General features: G+C 42.3%; 1 long non-coding RNA gene across 4 annotated transcripts in view; it reads right to left on the reverse strand.

Moving 5' to 3' along the window:
* The window catches only part of LOC141570999 (uncharacterized), a 42,972-nt gene that overhangs the window by 4,870 nt on the left and 18,177 nt on the right, over positions 1–19,925 (reverse strand). For 3 of the 4 annotated variants that reach the window (XR_012495445.2, XR_012495441.2, XR_012495444.2), the window contains one exon: positions 14,699–14,846. This is a non-coding gene — a long non-coding RNA (uncharacterized LOC141570999). The remainder of the gene's footprint in view (positions 1–14,698; positions 14,847–19,925) is intronic. The other variant, XR_012495443.2, reaches the window with a different exon arrangement.

Here is a 19,925-nt window from a genome sequence, read left to right on the forward strand (position 1 = left end):
AAACCTACGCTTGATAGACCAGGAGTTGTGTCAGACTTTGCCAACAACAGGGCAAAACAAAATCATCTTCAAATGCTCCAACATTGAAGCAAATCAATCTGCAACTCAGCCCCATGGGGCTGAAACTGTATGGAGGATGGATGTAATAATATCAGTGTAGTAGAGAAATATTTTTGAAATTTTAACCAAGGTTCTCGTGCCCTGAAATATCCTCATTCCCTCTACCCACCCCTCTCTCCCCAGGCAGATACTTCCAAATCCCACACTTTGTGCCTCAGGAAATGAATGGCACAGCAGAAACGCTGAGAGAAAGAAAAAGTCAGTTCTTGATTTTGGGAGTTTCAAATTTGAAACTCACAGCTGAGTTTAAGGAAAAGACTTGCATTCCAAAAGCTAAGGAGAAAGCTATTGTCCTAACAGACTCATACAGAAAATGTATTCAGGCCAAAGAGAAGTGAAGGTCACAGAACGCTGGGGTGCATCTCCACACCACCCCAGGCAGGTTCTGTGGAAAGGACCCAAGGAAGACCTTGCAGGGATTCTGTGGCTTGAAGAGCTTTCCAGGGGCCGGCAACAAGATGTGAAGGTGGTGGCCTGGGGTGGCGAGGTGGGGACCTAGGCAGGCAGACCGAAAGAACCTTTCAGCACTCCCAGCACTGTGTGGGAAACAGCCAGCTCTTCCTTGTGTCCAAGAAAAGAGCAGACTTAGCCGGTAAAAGACAGATCTGGGGAGGCTTTACCGATACGAGGAGAAAATATAGCCTCCATCTTTGCTGCCAGAAGCCCAGAGGGCTGATGGGAATGTGGAAGGGGGAGCAGGCAAGAGATGACAGTGAGCAGTGAGCAGATCTCCCCCAGCATGTGAGTGGGCTGAGATTCTGAATTGATTTGAAATTAAATTTCCAATACCTACAGTCTGAATGGAGTCTTAAAAAAAGAAAATAAATTAAGGATTAAAAAATGTTTGTTTCACTGTTGCACAACAGACTGGGCAGCATTATTGTCATTATTAGTGAGTATTACAGCTCCCCTCTGTAAGTCACCTACTATGTGCCAGCCATGGAGGGCAGCAAATGGTTCCGGGCACGGTAGGGACTATATAAAAATTGCCCTACGTGTTCCTCTCAATAACACTCTGAGGGGGCCGTAATATTCTTACAAATAAGAAAACCAAAGTAGAGACTCACGTGCCTTGCCCAAAACCTCAGGGTTATTAAGAGGCAGATCCAGGATTTTACCCAGGTCATTCTCTCCACTGGGGCACAGCCAAGTGGCTTTTGCATGAATAATGAACCTTGAACAACCATTAGCAGCAGGGATGGGAGAAGGAGGTTCCAAAATTTCATATCACACAGGGAGGCATCCTGCCAAGGCCGGGCTTCCAGCCTTCACCCACACAACTTTGCTCACTTCCCCATGGGTCAGCACTTTTCCAGTGCTGACGACTTTTCCATAACGCCTTATGCCCACCTGCACATAAACACTCACCCATGCTAAGCCCAGTCTCGGGGGTGGGGGCGGGGCTAGGCCTGCAAGCCTCCCGATGACCCAACCAGAGTTTTGTTTGTGTTTTAAGAGATATCGCAGATCCCTGTTCAAAATGCATTGAGGGGTGGTTTATCATTTGCTCAATGGGCTGCTGGCTTCCTGCACTCTCTAATCTTAGGCCTCTCATCCTGCCTGGTAGAACTGATGTTGGGACGGCAACAGGGCCCTGACAGAGGGAGGGAAGGAGCTATTTCAAACTTGTGAATAAATAATCCTGCAAGTAACAGATTTGAGCTAAAAGGAGAGTTTGGCCCTCAGTAGAGCCATTTATAGAAAGGCATCAGCTCCTGTAATGCACATCACAAAGAGCAGTATTCCTATTAGGAGGTGGCTTCCCTCACACTGGCGTATTCAAGGGCCATCTGAAGGTTGCAATTCAGACTGCGTGATTTCAATACTTAATTGTCACTATACCTAACAGTAAATCCCTTATCTTCCAAATTAAATCCTCCCTTCTAAATCCTAAAACCAATATTTTAAATCCTTTTTCTTTTCTTCCATTCCCTACCCTCAAAATCCATACTATGTTGATTCTTCCTTCTCAGTAATCCCCAAAAGTGTCCCTTCTCTGCTCCCTAGTTAATCCCTCCATTCAAGTATAAATCTCACCCTGTAACAATTGGCTCTGGCCTCCTTGGCCTGTCCCTCCCACATATCCTGCTTCTGCATTCATTTGCCTTTACCTTTTTCTGTGGGGCCCATTTTACCTTCCTCTAAGACTATCAAAGCCCAGACAAGCAACCTGTTTCTCAAGAAAGCAACAGACAAATACTTTGCCATATGTTTCTTCTGAATCAAATTCAATCGGATGATTCACCTTTAGAACTATTCTATTCTTTCCTGCCCTGGACTATGGATTGGTCGTTGGTAAAGGAGATAAATTTTCCTCCATGATACATTGAGTCCAATAACACCAGAAGCATTTATTGAGCTCCTGCTCTGGGCCACACACACTCTGTACATGATGCCAGGATGGACGATGGATTTTCCGTAACTCTTCATGCCCATCCACACACAAACACATACACGTCCAGGAAGCCCAGTCAGGGAGGGGTCAGGCCTACAAACCCCCAGATGCTCCTCTACGTGCCTGCCTGAACATACACAGTCTGCCCTGCAACCCTCAAACACCCCAGTGTGCAAGAAACCCGCTTCCTAACTATACCACTACTCTTTGTGACGAGAGGATGAGCATTATGGAAGCTGATGGCTGTTTACAAATAATTCTGTTAAAGGATTATTTGTAAAATGAAATAAAAATAATAAAACACAAGTTCACATTTAATGTGCAGAAGACGAGAATGCTGGCCACAGCACATAAATACTAACTCCAGCTCTCAGCTCAGGAAGGTAATTACCCTCATCCTCCTCACTCCCATTTTGACACTTGTTCACAGTGAATTGTAATTGACAGGTAACATGCCCACTTCCCCCACTAGACAATGAGTTCCTTTACAGCAGCAACTGCTTAATTGACTGTCAAATCCCAGTATCTGGCACTGTGCTTTGTACCTGGTGTTGACCTTAAACAAATAGACAGCCAGATAGTTCTCCAGCAAAATGGGTTTATTCAGGAACAACAAAGAATTGCCATTCAGAACATGCAGCCTAGTAGTGGACTACACACAACTCCAGAGAAACAAAGGAGAACGCTCTTTTACAGACTTGGGAGGGGCTTGTAAACGAAGAGTCCATTGGAGGAAACCGAAAGTTCAAAGTATAGTGGCTTCTCATTGGCTGAGCTGTTACTGGGCAAGGAGAAAGCTTTTCTTCCTCCTGCTGAGGTAGTAAAGCAGTATGGCTTGGTGTTGTAGATGGAAGGTATATCTCTTCCTTTGGGGATCAGTAGTGTGCTTTGAGTGACAGGTGTGAGAGCTCTCCTGGCCTCCAGACTTCATTTTAAATGAGATTTCTGTTTATTAACATTCACACTGGCAAAATATGTGCTCAATGAACATTTCTTGAATGAATGAATGGTGTACCATAAGACCAAATGAGGCAGATCAGGAAATCCTTCCCAGGGAAGGTGAGACCTGAGCTCTGCAAAGGTTTGGAGGTGTGGAAGTTTTTTGGGCCTTGGTGGACTGGCTGATAAATGAACAAAGTGGAGCTTGGGGCTGGTCAGACCAGAAAATCAGACTGCACAGGCATATGGGACCAGGCTGGGAAGGGCCGCATATGCTGAGGAAATTGGATATAATCCTGTGCAATGAGAACCTTGGTGCTCTTTCTTGCTGGAGTCCTCCAACCATCTTAAGTTACTCTCTCCTTTTAACAAACGTATCAGCGTGTGATCACATTTCATTAAAGAGAAGAGAGGGGGAGTGGAAATAAAAGTTCCTAAGTTCTATTCAACAACAAAAACCTAACAACCCCGTTTTGAAAATGGGCAAAGGCCTTGAATAGCCATTTCTCCAAAGAAGATATACAGATGGCCAATAAATACACGAAGAGATGCTCAACATCACTGAACATTAGGGAAATGCAAAGCAAAACCACAATGAGGTGACTCTTCACACCCATTAGGATGGTTATTATTTAAAACACACACAGAGAAAATATGTGTTGTGAGGATGTAGGGAAACTGGAACCCTTATGCATTGCTGGTGGGATTATAAAATGGTGCAACTGTCCTGGAAAACAGTATGCTAGATCCTTAAAATTTTAAACATAGAATTACCCTATAATCCAACAATTCTACTTCTGGGTATATACCCAAAGAATTGAAAGCAGGGCGATGAATAGATATTTGTACACCTATATTCTTAGCAGCATTATTCACAATAGCCAAAAAGTGGAAACAACCCAAATGTCCATCAACAAATGAATGGATGAACAGTGTGATATATGCATACAATGGAATATTATTCAGCCTTAAAAAGGATGGAAATTCTGACACGTGTCACAACACGGATAGGCTTTGAAAACATTGTGCTAAGTGAAAAGCCAGACACAAATGGACAAATGTTGTATGATTTCACTTATAGGAGATATTGAGAAGAGTCAAATTAATAGAAACAGAATCTATAATAAAGCCTATAAGGGGATGGGGGAGGCGGAAATAAGGAGTTATTGTTTAACGGGTACAGAGTTTCAATATGAGCTGATGAAAAACTTCTGGAGATGGATAGTGGTAATGTTTGTAAAACAATGTACTTAATGCATCTGAAATATGCACTTAGAAATGGTTTAAGTGATAAATTTTATGTTATGTATGTCTTGCCACAATAAAAAAAATGAAACTAAAAAGTCCCTGAGGGCTTGATTTTCTCTGACACAGCAAACTTGAGGGACTGGGGAGCATTCCATGGCTGTCTAACCCCCTCCTTTCTCTCACAATTGTAGGGCTGCTACATGCTGTCTCAGGTATCTGTTAGCCACTCTTATCTTCACTTCTTTCAAACTCTTAATGAACGTGTGTCTTTCCCTGACACATGTCAATCATCTCCCAGACGTGAAAACCTTCCCCACAGTTGACTGGGCTCTGAGAGGGAAACGGCATCTCTCACCATTAGGTTTGCCCTGGTCCCACTAATGTCTTTACCTAAATTATCACATCCACTTGAGAGGCTAAGTCTTTAGCCCTTGGTGGTTTTGAATACACTAAAAGAACTGTCAGCAGCCCGTCATTAAGAAGTGTGGTTTGCCTGCCTGTAGGTTCACAGGGGGCTGTTGTGAATCATTTGAGCGAAGCCTTCAAATTTGTGAGAAGAAATGTCTGCTTCTTGCTCGTAAGAATGCCATGTCTAACCAGTTCTCTTGGAGAGGTTCATGAGAGTGTGAGCCAAGAGAGTGGTTGGGGCAGGCAGAGAGGCAAAGAGGTACCCGCGGGACCTTAACATAGCACTTCCGGTTCCTTATACTGAACATCAGCCAGTCACAGGTCATCATTTGAAACATTAACTGGTGTTTACCAGTATTTCCAATGGCCATACTTTCTGCCACTCAGGCAGATGAGAAGTCTGCTTTCATTTCCTCGTGGAAGGCCTGACACAGAGGAAAATGAGAGCAATACTTTGAGAAAAAAGAAAAAAACAAGAGTTGTAAGTTTCAAAATCCTAGGACTTGGGCATAAACAAAGGATTTGAAATAAAATGTGATCAGTCAGAGCCAGTTTTTCCTATTCCCCAGAGCTGAAGTTTGCTCTAGCTGGAGGAAGGGAAGACGCAGAGGTTCAGAAACCTCTGAGCCTCTGAGAAGAGCTCTGTCCCCTGCCCCTGCCCAACTCAACCCAAACCTGGTATCCCAAGAGAGCCCCAGGGCTCTGCCTTGTGCTAGGAGAGCCCAAAGATCTGGCCAGACCACCAAGTCCCCACAGCCTGCAGAGGACAGGAACAGTAGCGCAGACATCCCTAGTGGGGTATGAAGGGAGAAGGTCTTGGTCAGCTTTGAGGGTTTCCTGTGGCCCCAGGGTGACTGGGGAGCAACAAACATGCCCATATGCCAGGGAGGGTTGAAAGCAGCTAAAAGAGAGGCAGACTAGGAAAGGACATGGTTACCACAGAGTTCCTAGGAGTGACCTAACTAAACAAACGTTAAAATGGCCATCACGTTAAAATGAGAATGTCCTCGTAAGTGTGTGAGCAGATGATAACCTGGAACCAGATACTCCGTCCCACTTTCGTGACATGACACGAAGCCCCTCCACCCACAGCCCAAACTTAGACCCTGTTCCAGGAAAGGGAGAGGAGACTCAATTGATTTCAGATTAAGTTTCTACCGCTTGGTGTGATAGAGATACAAATGAGAAATTCTGCAGTGATAGAGGACACAAGTAAGCCACATTTCTTACAAACATGAGTGTATGGTCTGTGATTTTATACCTACTCCATATTAGTGTGTATGTTGCTTGTTAATTAATATCAAGTGGCGCTATATTTTCCTCCAGGGTAAGGTTCTAAAGTTGGCCCATTAAGTGAAAACCAAGTACAGTTGACCCTCGAACAACAGGCTGTCTCGGGTACTCCCGATAGTTATAAACTGTCTTCACCTCTTTTGAAACTCGTAATGAATGTGTCTTTCCATGACACAGTTCAATCACCAGGGCTTAGGGGCGTCAATCCCATGCAGCTGAAAATCCATGCATAACTTTTGACTCTCCAAAAACATAGCTATTAATAGCCTACTCTTGACCAGACGTCTTACGATAACATAAAGTTGATTAACACATATATTGCATGTTGTGTGTATTATATATTGCATTCTTAGAAAAAAAATAATCTAGAGAAAAGAAAGGTTAAGGAAATCGTAAGGAAGAGAAAATATATTTATAGTACTGCACATATTTATATATATATAAAAAAGATCTGTATATAAGTGAACCCGTGCAGTTCAAGCTCATATGGTTCAAGGGTCAACTGAATATTCACAAGAACCTTGAACACGTCTTGTTTATTCATTATTCAACGCATTTAAAGTAGCCAGCTTTTCCTCCAACTTTGAAACAGATTGTTGGTTTGCATTTTCCAATCAAGCACCAAATATAGTAATTGGTTTTTGTTTAGAAGTATGTTGTGCCAAAAAACATTAAAAAATAAGTATTTGATTTTCAAATGCTAAAATTACACACACGTTTTGATTTTATCACACAGATTGAAACAAGACCTAGGAAGGGCGTACTTGATCTGACTTCAGGCTGTACTCGCATGAGTGGAGTGAAAGGAGAAGCTCACCCACAACTTAAATTGTCGTTTTCTGCTTCTCGGAAAACCTAACACTGAATTCACATGAGTCCTCTCCATATGCTTTTGTGTGGTCTGTCACCTTTACACCTAACTTACTTACTGGTGGGACCTGTGTGAAAAGAATATTTTGCTTCATAAATTATATAAATGTCTAACCACCATGCTGTACACCTGAAACTAATATAACATTGAATGTCAACTATAATTGAAAAAAAGCAGTCACGGGGATATATAGTACAGCACAGGGAATCTAGTCAAAAATGTAATAACCATGTACAGTGTCAGATGGATAATAGACTTGTTGGGGTTATCATTTTGTGAGGTATATAAATGTCTAATCACTATATTGTTTTGCACACCTGAAACTAATAAAAAAAGAAAGAATATTCCAGAAACTATGTCAGCTGTAACTTCTCACCAGCCTGAGGCAAGACTGAGTGTTTTTTCACATTCACCAAAAGAATAGTCAGACATGTTTTCCAGAAGTTTCTGCAGGTGAGTCACAGGAAGGGTTTACACCACGCAGTACAGAGCTTCATGGCAAAATTCCCCATTAGGCATCTCTTCTCAGGCCTCCCTCCCCACCTCACAGCTTCCGGGTCTTCTTTTTCTCACCACCATCCCCATCCAGCATTCCTTCCTAGCTCTCTGCCTCCTGGTCCCTACATTTTTGCTTCCCATGGTTCGCAGTCTCTCCACCTTTTGTCTACAGACTTTATCCATTCAAACTTATGTCTTCCCGATGAGCAATCCATTCGGCAAAAAGACCCCTCCACACACCAGGGTATGTAAAGAATTACGTGTAACTATTTCCCCCTGATACACATCTATTACACATTAGCTCATTATGAATGCAACCTGTATTTAATCCACCACTTTAACAGCTGCCAATTATTAACAAGCTAAATATGCTAGATAATTTATATGTGTTATCCCAATTACTTCCTAACAATAACCCCGGGGAATGTTCTTTAATTCACAAATAGGGAAACTTAGGATCAGAGAGGTGAAAACCATATGTCCAAAGTTACGCAGCTCAAACTAAAGTTCATAGGTTTATTCGCCACAGTGCACTGTCTTCAGCCTGGGGAGAGTAAAACGGCTTTATTACCTGACCTTCTCTTTGTCCAGGGAAGCCAAATATCAGATTTGTCCAGGTAGCCAAATTTTTAGGTAAGTACCCTGGAGTGGCAGGTAACTGAGGACACAATTCCATCGCAGGATCATGGTGCCCAAGAAAAGAAGTGTAACAAAGACAGTTGGCCAATTGATCCAACCTTATCCATGACCTTCCAGTTAGGGACAGCCATGTGACCCAATTCTGACCAATGAGATATAAACGGAGGTTCAGGGAAACCTTTTAAAAAAGGACAGACTGGCTGACCCTTCCCTCTTCTTCCTGCCTGAAAGCCAGATGTCACCCATCTTGTGCCCACATTGACAAAAGCCACCCACTAAGGTGACCCAATGGAAAGATGGAAAGAACCCCAACAACATGGTTGAGATATGTGTCAGCTATGGACCACCTACCCCGGTCTGTTTTTTATGGGAGAAAAATAAACTCATCTGCTAAAACCACAGTTAGTAAGGTTTTCTGTAACTTGCAGTCAAATGCATTCCTAACTGATCCAACACTTTCTGTGCATGCTTTACAATTAATGAACAGTTTCTCTCCTGCCATAGAACACACCTCAAAAGCACTGATTGCCAACCACTGACAACTGGTCTGCCCCACTCAAACACGCATCTGGCTCTTCCCTCCTCAGATTTACAGCAGTCAAAACTGTCCTACCTGGGGTGCCGAATGAAACTCATTTAGCAAATATTGTATCTCAGTGACTCAAAGTTATACAGGCCATGCCCGCGTGGAGTGTGTGATTAAAAGGATTCAAATAATGATATGCTTTGGGGGAAAGCTCTTTTCATCTTTCCATAAATTTTGTTTTAATGGCCAGGTCCCTGGGGTAAATGGTCTCAGGGAGGCTCCTGAGGCACAGTGAGCTCTGAATAGCAGAGTTAAGATCGGAAAGAGAAATTCTGCTGTTACTTTGAAACCACTAAATGGATTCCCTAATGATTCTAGGCTAGGAGATTTGAACATCTAAAAACCAAAGGAGACACCAAGTCTGCCAAAAAGAAACCAGCAGGTTGGCAGGCTGGCAGCTAGTGTCCTCCTCACGTTGAATGTCGGTGACGATGTTATGGGAACGACAGTGGCAATAGTGGGGTTGGCGGGGTTCAGACTGGCCTTGCAGGGCGCTGAAGAGCCCTTGGCCTTTCTGTGCACTGCTGCCGCTCAGAAGCCAGACTAGCAGCGTCACAGGACTTGCTGAGACTCATCGGGGTTTACACATATCAAAAATTTAGACATTAACCCCTATTTACAACATTTGTTCACAGCATACGGCCGCGAACCTTTTTAGTAATCGCTTGAGATAGGCTGTCTGGCCCCAAATAAAAGATGTTTGCCAATTTCTTGGTAAGGCAGAAGAAGAGCTCTTTATCAAAAGCATATTAGCATATTTTGCCTCATTAATAACTTCACTGCAGCATTAATTTGCCTAATTATCACATTTGGAATTCAACATGGTATCTAATTAATTCAAAACTCGAAAAACAAATGCAGAATTATAAAGTACACCAACATCCTTCTGCTTTAGCATTCCTTCTTCCCTTTGTGTGTGTGTTTGTGCGAGCCCATGTGCCTCCTCAGTGAAATCATCTTCTTTCTTCTGTCCCATGGAATAAAAATTCATTATTTTGATAAAATGTTTTCTTCCAGTGACATGCTTCTATCCCAGGGCTAGCAGTTTTGTTTTCTAAGTTACTGTTGGCCCTCTAGCTCTTATTTCATTTCCTTCCTTCTTTGTCACAGGCTTTTCCTAAGGTTTTCGGAAATATATACTTCAAGAACAAAGAGATCATGACTTTTTGGCTTAAAGAACTGTGTCATCCCATTTCTTTCCCAGCCAATGCCTTCAGCACTAAGTACACTAACCGTATTTGTCCACATTTTCTCCTCCATGGAAAATCCTCCAAACCAATTTTCAGGAGCCCAGAGTGAACATGAGTCCAACACTACCAAAAATAAAAATCAGAGCATATCAGCCAAACCTTCCTGAAAGGTTGAGTTTTTTAAAAAGGAAACTGCAGAAAACTTTAGTTCAGGGCTCAAAACAACAGCTTTAGACTTGACAATAATATCCTCTCCATTCATCCATGTGCCTCTTACTTCCCAAGGAATATCAGATTGTATCAATAGGTCGCATGCTGCCATTGTAGCGGAAAGATACAGAAAAGGCTTAGATCTACATGACGTTACAGGAAAAAGAAAATAGTTGTTTAAGTAAATGCTCTCTCCGCTATGCTGGCTTTGGTCTGTTTTTAAAGCATATTTCAAGTTGTTGCAGATCTGGTCAATGTACTGGGGAAATTCAGATTTTAAAAGGTGCTGTTAACCACCGAATTGAAAGCGCAGCTCTGGCAATTTAAGATGTAAAGTGTGGAGCCTGCCATCTTTAGGTAATTCATTCTATCTCAAAGAGCAGCTATTTATAGATGCTGAGGCATCTCCTGCTACAGGTCAGATCCACACCAACAAAAGTCTACTTCCCTGGCAGATAATTTCCTATACAAAAGCATTTTTCAAATACTCATAAGCTATGTGCCTAGTGATTTTGTTTCCTCTGTACCATACTCATGACCAAGAATACTCCAATCCAGCAGTTTACCCCATGAATATTAGCAACGACCAAGGGAAAAAAATGTGAGTTGCGTTTTTCCTCCTGGCATATCTAATGTCCGCATACCCTTGAACCTCAGGGACCACTTCCAATCTGCCCAAAATGAAAAGCCTTAAAATCAGTCTAGCAGACTTTTCACCCTGCATGATTCCCTGGTAGAAAGAGGCCCTAAGGAGTTCTCAATAGCTTATCTTGCTATCCTAGTATCAGGTCTAGCTCACAAATCTCAAGCCTTCAGGAAAACAGGAGTCAATATCCTTCAACAGAAGAATGAACGCATGTCAAGCCAACCTACAAAATGACACCACAGTCAACCTCTCTTGTCCTAGAACCAGAAGACATGACCGTCTGCATGATCTGAGTGCTGACCTCTGCAGTGCAAGGGTCTGCCCTGCACCAGACATGGGCTGAGCCACCAGCCTCACCCCGCCGACAGACACAGGCTCTGGCGAAATCACCAGTAAAAGGAGAGAAAAGGTACACTGAAGGCTCCTGTGCTCCTCTGAAAACAGGCGTGAATCCACTACGTAAAGCTGCCAGGCCATCAGGAAAGATTTACTGTTTATTCAGGAGACACAAAGGCCCGGAATACCAGGGGTCTGAGGTTAAGAAGCATAAGCCAGGAAGTGTGCAAGCCACTCTGGCCACCCGCCACCTCTGAACCTTCACTTCTGTGAACCTGGGATGCAGCGAGCCCCAGACACATTTTTTTAAGGGGAGAGAAAAAAAAAAAAGAAGCATTTTTTTAATCCTTCATGCTCAATAAAGACTGTGCAGACATAAAATCCCTCATTTAAATGGCTGCAGTTTTAATATAAAATGTATTATACAGGAAAAAGATTTTATTACCATTAAGTGCTTGCTGCAATCCAACAACGGAGGAAACTGACCTTGATTCTGAATCTCCTGCCTTTTTTCCCCTTTATTATCCTGACTGTTACTTACTGAACATACTTTCATGATCTCCCTTCCTTTTTGGAGAAATAATTATTTCCCCTAGAAGCTTAGAAAATGTGCATTGTTTTCTCAAGACTGTTTTCTCAACAGACTGTTTTGCGAAGAAATGCTTATACAAGAATAGAGTAGCGCCTCTGGAGACCAAAGAAATTCAGTCTTGGAAAATAAGAATGGAAACTGGCCTTCCCTGGTCTTGCAGACTCAATTCGAGGGGAAAGGAGGAAATTTAGAGAGCAAGTAGTAAGGCAAAAGGAAGGTGAAGGATTAAAAAAAGAACCAGCCCTTCTGGAAGTTATAAATAGGAAATCCTTAGGGAAAAAAGAAGAGACAAAAATCATCACCCTCCTGGTAAAAATAGTCATTAATAAGGACAACACCAGCCCAGAAGTGTTGTCCACCTGTGTCAGTCAAGGTCCCAGAAGGTAACTCATGACACATCCAGACTGAGCAATCCAGCTGTCTTAATACAGGGGCTGATTTACAAGGTGTGGGTAATGTTTAAGAAAGCACTAGGGACAGTGCAGTCGTACCCAGGGGCTAACACCAGCAGAGAGCTATTCCCCAATGTTAATTCCCCACCAAGTCTGAAGGGGCCAGGGAAGGGAGCAGTTACTAAAACCCAGAGAGGGGAGCTGCATGGAGAGGGCTGCCTGGCAGGAGTTGTGGTCTTTAGTAGAGAACCCAACAGAGAGGAAACTGGGAAAATAAGCAACCCCATCTCATTTCCCACCCGTCTGCCCTCCAGTGTCCTGTTTGTGTCTCGCGTTGGCCAATCCCAACTGTTAGCTCAAGTACAAGAGTCCCAGTCAAGACAGGTCAGTCTGCCAGGTCACAGAGCGGAGTGGAGAGTGGATCTGAAGGGACTGAAAAAAGGCATCAGCATATAATGGCCAAAGAGTTCAAACAAACAAGAAGTAAAAAAAGTTAAACCACAACCTCATAGTAAGAATTGTAAATTCGCATAAACCTCTGAAGTCCGATGGATCTAGATTCAGATAAAGCCCAGGTTTGTCAATTACTGTGTGAAGTTGAAAATCGCACACACTGAGCCTCAGTTTGTCCCCCTGTAAATGGGGATCATACCGCACATCTACATAATGAGTCACAATAAGACAGAGCCAAGCATTAATGACTCTCAGTATAACGGGTTCCTCCCCCTACCCCACCTCATACTCCTTTCCCTTCTTCAGAGACTGTTCATTGAACTGTGTCACACAGAAGACAGAGGAGACTGAATCACACGTCTCTGTGTGTGTAGACACAGCTTCACAGCACCCATTGGCGGACTCAAGGACACCTCATGCCACTATTACAGCCTGTGATTTTGCCCAGCAACCTGTCGCGTGAGAAGGAGCCAGGAGTGGCCAAACACAAAGCTTTGAAGGCTCCTGTCCCGCATCAGGCCCTCTCCAGCACTCTCCAGGGTCACCAGTTACTGTGGAGTCATGACCATGCTACAGTGGGGCTGGTAGACCATCTTTGTTCTTCTGGACCTACTCTTCCTTTGATTCACCTTGAATCGGAAACAAGAGAGCACTGCAACTGACCGGGTATGCACACATGCCTTCTAAGAACTTAATGTTCGGCTCTGTTTTAAAGAACAATGCCTGTCTGTTTCTTTTTGTCTTCTGAGAGACTACCTCTCATTCCTAAAGACCATTCCCCCGAGCACAAAAGATCACCAGCCCGCTGGTTTTCAGGAGACACAAGGAAAGCAACTTTACAGCTCTCCAGCACTAAAATGTAATAACTTTCTCCACACGGCTGCACAAAGGATTTCTCTGGGAACAAGGGAACAAGTTTCACAGTTGCATAAATATATACGAAAGTCGAAATCCATCTCTGAGTCTGCAGGCACACTCAACATTCCCATTTTTCATGAGTCTCAAGGTCATTCTTCACTATGTGTTCTTTTGGCTGGGCTTTAAAGTTAAGCTAGTTTAATAATTCATGACATCATACCCATTAAAATATGAGTATTTTCTACCAAAGGAAACAGCCTGTTGTTTCTTTTCCCCTTTCATGGTAGAAGAGGCCCAGACGAGCCCCTGCATTGGAAAACAGGGTTGTGGTACAAATGCAACGGATGAAGTTTCAGAGAGAGGCTCTCTGTCTTGCAGGCCACTGCACACAACCAGTTTTATCATGAAAAGCTGGCGCCATATGCCAGAGGAGACAGGTTAAGCCTCTTAAATGTGCCTGACAACAATGAGCTTTCATTCGTGAAAAGTAAACATCTGCCTCATGGGGAAATAATCCACAAAACAATGGAGATGGTTATTTGTTTGTTTGATATATTGTGACAGCCCTAAGGGGCTGGGCAGCTTCAGATGTCCATGATATGTCAAAATACAAATAATTTCTTACACATTTAAAAAAAATATTTTGAAACCTATTTTTAAAGACATCACAGGAGAACCCAGAGCGCTATAGATACTTAAACAGGGAGGAGATAACAATTTCAAAAATTAGGAAAGAGAAGACCAGAACTCAATCAGGGGCTCTGCCTCGACCAGCTGTGAATCTTGGGAATTTTTTTTTAACTTCTCTGGTCCCTATTTTCCACATTTGTAAATAAGAGTCAAAATAAAATCTATTCTACCAAGTCAAAGGGTTATTATGAAACACCAATGATTTATGACAGTTAGAAGTACTCTGTAAACCATACAGAAAAACAAATGTTAAGGTGGTGGTTGGTAGTAACAGACCAAAAGGGACATTTGGCTCTATACTTAAAAGTCAACAGGCAGGAGATTTATTACCTACATGGAAAAAGAATTTTCCTCTTACTTATGGATCTTCCCTGGAGATGGCTGCAGCCCTCAGCGTATCTTAACACGTCTGCGTGTGCAGGTGACAATGATCTCTTGAGTGTCTCCTGGGAAAAGCCAGGCTGCAGTTATTGCTGCTGCACCTGGGATGAAGGAAAGATAATAATACCCATCATCAACCCCTGTAGTTTGGAAAAATCCTTCTAGACCTTTTCTAATATGACCCTCCTAATAGCTGCAAGTAGGTATACTTAACCTTATTTAAAAATGAGCAAATTGAGATCCAGGAAGACTCTAAAGCATGCACACGTGTCAAGGACGGTATGAAAATCCAAGCCCAGGAGAGAGAAAATATAATGGGTGATCCCTTCTTCCTTGTGCCTCACTGGTTCCTGTGCAAAGAGGAGGAACCCGTCACTTTCTCTAGTCCTCTGTTTGTATGTCTGTCATCCCCTCCCAGGCTATTGGTCCTTAAGGAAGGAACTATGTCTTGCTTACCTCTGAACCTCTAATCAATCCCTAACACAAAACTTGGCACATGGCATGTTAGGCACTCAAAAGGAATTGTTAAATGAGAGAAGAAAGTGGAAAGTAAGAGAGGAAATAATGCTTTTCTTTCTTTCTCTTTCCTCCTTCCTTTCCTCCTTCCTTCCTTTCTTCCTCCCTTCCTTTCTTTTTTTTTTTTTCCTTAACTGGTAGAAAAGTCTCCACTTCTGAAACTCCTCAGGCTGTGAGAACAGGCCCCTCTCTGGGGCTCAATTATGGAGTCCACAGTTAGCTGGAAAGAAGCAGGTAAGAGCAAGCAAGATTCAGGAAGGCTCCAGGCATACATAGCTGGCCTGGGAGACAGTGCAGAAAGGGGGAGAAAAGCAAAACGACTCCAAAAATTGTTCCAGGAACCACTCAGGGAGATGTGTGCCCGAGTCTAGCCAAAGTTGTCTATTGTAGTCTGGGCCCAGACCATACAGGACTTTATCAGCGAACGGAAGCAGCCAGCTAAATCCGAAGTTGGATAAGTGAGTAGTTGTAGATATGGCCTCTGTTCAGCATGTGCCATGTGACTCACATCTTCAAGCCAATAATCAAATACATCCTGTATTTGACACTTAAGCAGAATGAGCTGCCTTGAGCAAACCTTTTCTAAAACATTTTTGCACAAAAGCCTATTTTAGACATTAACAAACCACCACTGGGCACTCTTCCCAACTCTTCCCAACTTCACCAACACTTCATTTCCCAGCTTCATAACCTTGGTCATGTTTTTTATTGATTTGTTGTTGTTGTTTTTTAATTTGAAGGTGTCAAATATATACAAAAGTAGAAAAACTCATATAATATACTCTCATGTACTCATAACCTAGCTTCAACAATTATCGTCTCGTGGTGGGTCTTATCTCACCTATCCTCACCCTCTCCCTTCCCTCATCCCTACATTTGATTATTTTGAATCAAATCAAATATATTGTATTATTTTATCCATAAACATGTCAGTATTTCCAAAGATAAGGACTCTTTTTTAAAAGCATTTCTGACACCATTTTTAACCTTCTTCCTCATTCTTCACATCCAGTTTACCAATAACTCACAGTGGTTCTTTTTCATCATGCTATTTCCCTTTTGTTTGTTTGTGTTTCTGCAAACTTCATCCTGATCTTGGTTCTTGGCATAGAAGACTGACACCCTCCGACTCAGGGTCTTGCCTCTCAGCTCTTCCCTCTACAAGCCACCTTGTCTTAGGCAGCCCTTATCCATCAACGCCCTCTCACTATTCCTTGTTCAAGAATCCACCGTGGGACTTCTGTTTCCCATAACTAAAGCTAGACTAGTCCTCCTGTGAAAACAATTTAAAACTGGAAAAAACATATGATGTAACTGTTTTCACAAATCACATACAAAATCGTAAAACTGATTTCTTGAGAGAAAGGAAATTCACAAGTTGAGCCCCCAGCTCTACAGAAGGGAACAATTCCTCATCTGGGTGGCAGTAAGCTGGAGACCAAGCAGAACACAGAAGCCCTGGTGAGCTGAGTAGGCAGAGATCAGAGTTTGGGCCACCTTAGTGGGTTGATTCTGTGAGGTGGGGCATGAAAGCAGGAGGAAACATGCAGAGCAGTCCTCAGAAGTCCGTGGAGATCTCTGCAAGGGCTTAGCCAAGGACTGAACTATACACGTGTAACAAAACTTTAGATGAGACATAACAGAATTTGCCTATTCTGGGATTGAGAGCAGAACAGAAATACGAGAGGTTAAAAAGTGTTAGGGGATGTTGTCAGCAAGCGTGGAAAGACCTTCATAACACCTGTTCACAGCCCAAGTATCCAGCTAAGACACCAGAAATACCACTTCTCAGAAGTAAGAATCATGCTCCAGAGTAAGGCGTACAGTAGACCTACCTACCAACGTCTAAAACCAAGCCTTGACAAAAGTGCAATACCAGAAGAAACAGAGATTGGAGACTGCGTCTAACAATTTAAAAGGGTTTTGAAAACATGTTGGGATTTTCACAGATTCTCTCTAAGAAAACATAAATCCAAGCCTATACAAGTTCAAAATGATCTACCAGTAATCCCAGTAGCTACTAAAACAAAAATCAATAAAGAAATATCACAAAATCCAGCCTTCACACTGATTCACCCACAATATCTAGTACACAATCAAAATTACTAGACACATACAAAGTGAAATATAATGCAGTCAAGAAAGGAAAAACAGGTAGCAGAAACCAGCCTGGACATGTTCTATACATGCAATTTATCAAAAGAACTATTATAAATATATTCAAAGAATTAAAGGGAGATATATCCAAATCATAAAGGAAAACATAGTTTTAATGAATGAAAAGATATAGAATCTCAGCAGAGAAGATGGAAACCATTAAAAAAATAGAAACTCAAGAACTGAAAAGTACAATAACTGAAATGAAAATTTCACTGCATGGTTTTCAGCACATTGAGAGAAGCAAAAGAAAACTTCAGTGAACCTGAAGATGAACAATAGAAATTACCCAATCTGAAAGAGAAAAACAGAGATTGAATTAAAATGAACAATCCTCAAAGATCTAAGGGCAATATAGAACAATGTACCATATGTGTAACTGGAGTCCCGCAAGGAGAAGGTGATAATGGGACAGGAAAATTATTTGAGGAAATGTCAGCTCAGCTGAGCTGGGAAAGAGCGAGAGCGAGAGAAAGAGAGAATAGGTGTTGGAATAGCAGATGAAAGCAACAAACAAAAATGAAAGCGTTAAGCCTTTAATCGTTTGCTGTGATGGTGTAAGCAAGAAGCTAGAACTAAAGAAAGGACTGACTGTCCTTAGTTTTATTTTTCCCATGAAATGGTCCACCAATTGAGAGTCAGGTAGGTCAGGGCAGACATGGCGATTGTCTCACAGTTGAGAGAACCCCAAAAAAAAGACTCCAGCAGTTTTATGTACCTTGAAATCAGAGGAAAGGAGAGGACTAGGAGTAGAAAAGTATTGGGCACTGAGTCAGAGTGGGGGAAAGTGTCAAGTTTTTCTCCCTCTTCCGCCCCACTGCCCAGCCCCACAAGGAGGCTTCAGCGAGGCACCTGAAGAAGTAAGAAGTCTGGATTTTCAGGTTTGACATAGGAAATGAGAACTAGTAAGTAGGAAGTGGCAAGCAGTAGAATATTGACTCTAACGCCTGGTAACTACAGGGTCACGTAATAAACACTGAAGGTGTGACTCCTCTCCAGGATGTCTGGATTTTGCTAATGATTCCTAATAAGACTTGAGACCCCAAAAGACTGTCTCATGATTACATCAAAGCCTACGATGACATTTGGATTTGAGCAGAAATCTCTACCACCACCTGCTCAAGTCACACATACAGGGGACGGCGTGCTCAGCTGATATAGGGAGTCCAGGCCTGATTCCAATTCTCAAGGTACCACAGTCTTCAGTTTCCCAGAACCTCCTCTTCACCATATTATCTGAGGTAAATAAGAATATATTTTGGTATATTCTTCTGCATATCATTATGTATCCTTTTGCATATTATTTATACCTCGAATTATGTTTTATTATAACATGCTAAAACAATGCAAGTGGTATGGTTATGTTGTCTTTTCATCTATTGTATATTATAGTATAAACCATTGTAAATCACAGCACTTCCTATTTCAGGCTTGGGAAAACAGGCGTCTAACAGAAAATGACCGGGAATGGAGCAATTGCAAGAGTCAGCTTCTTAATCAAGTCTTAGAAGCTAAGCCCTTTAGCTGGTCCATGCACACTGAAAGGAATAATGTTAGCATGATTAGTAAACACTAACTCAAAACTTAAACCACAATAAAGGAATTTGTTCATCAAACACCTAGAGGCAGAGAGTAGAATGGTGATTTTCAGGGGTTGGGGTGACGAGGCAGTGAGGAGGTATTGATGGAAGGGTGCAAAGTTTCACTTATGCAAAATGCATACGTTCTGAATAACCGCAGGGCCCACGATTAACAGTATTCTATTGCAGCGTTAAAATTTTACTAAGGGGATAAATCTTATGTTAAGTTCCCTTACTACAAAAGGAAAACAACAAAACAAGAGCAACAATAAAAAAGGGGGAAGAGGACACTTTGGGAGGTGATGGATATTTATGGTATAAATAAGATTGTGGTGATGGTTTCACAGGCGGATACTTATCTCCAAAAACATCAAGGTGTATAGGTTAAATATGTACGCTTTCTGTATGCCAATCATACACCAATAAAGAGCTTTAAAAAAAAACGAATAGGAGTGGAAGACAAGAAGAATTAAAAGGAGTGAATGAACGAATCAAAGAATCAAAAGGAATTTGCAATGGCCATGTACCTAGCATTCAAATTTGTCTCCTTTGTCTACCTGCCTCCCTCCTCACATCAACCTCACTCTCCTGTTCCCACTCCTTTTCTCACTCCGTTCTTCCTCTATTTTACCAGCCTCATTCTTGCCATTCCTCTAAATCATTCCTCTGAGCTCCCTCTAAACTACCTCTATTCTCCTTTGAGGCTAGGCATTATTTCTTAGAGCCTGTCAGGCCCACGTTTATAATGTGGCCCCTTCCACAGAGACCATTTCATCCCACAAATATACATCTGCCATCATGATATAAAGATTTGGATTTTAATCCTGCCATTTCATTCTTTTTTCCTGACCACTTTGTAATGCGGGTGAATTCTAATAACGATATATGGATGCCTTGATGTGTTCGTTGTTCCGCTGGTCTAGAGAG

The sequence above is a fragment of the Rhinolophus sinicus genome, chromosome 16 (genome assembly GCF_057876585.1).
Source record: "Rhinolophus sinicus isolate RSI-liver-muscle chromosome 16, RSI-T2T, whole genome shotgun sequence".
NCBI lineage: Eukaryota > Metazoa > Chordata > Mammalia > Chiroptera > Rhinolophidae > Rhinolophus > Rhinolophus sinicus.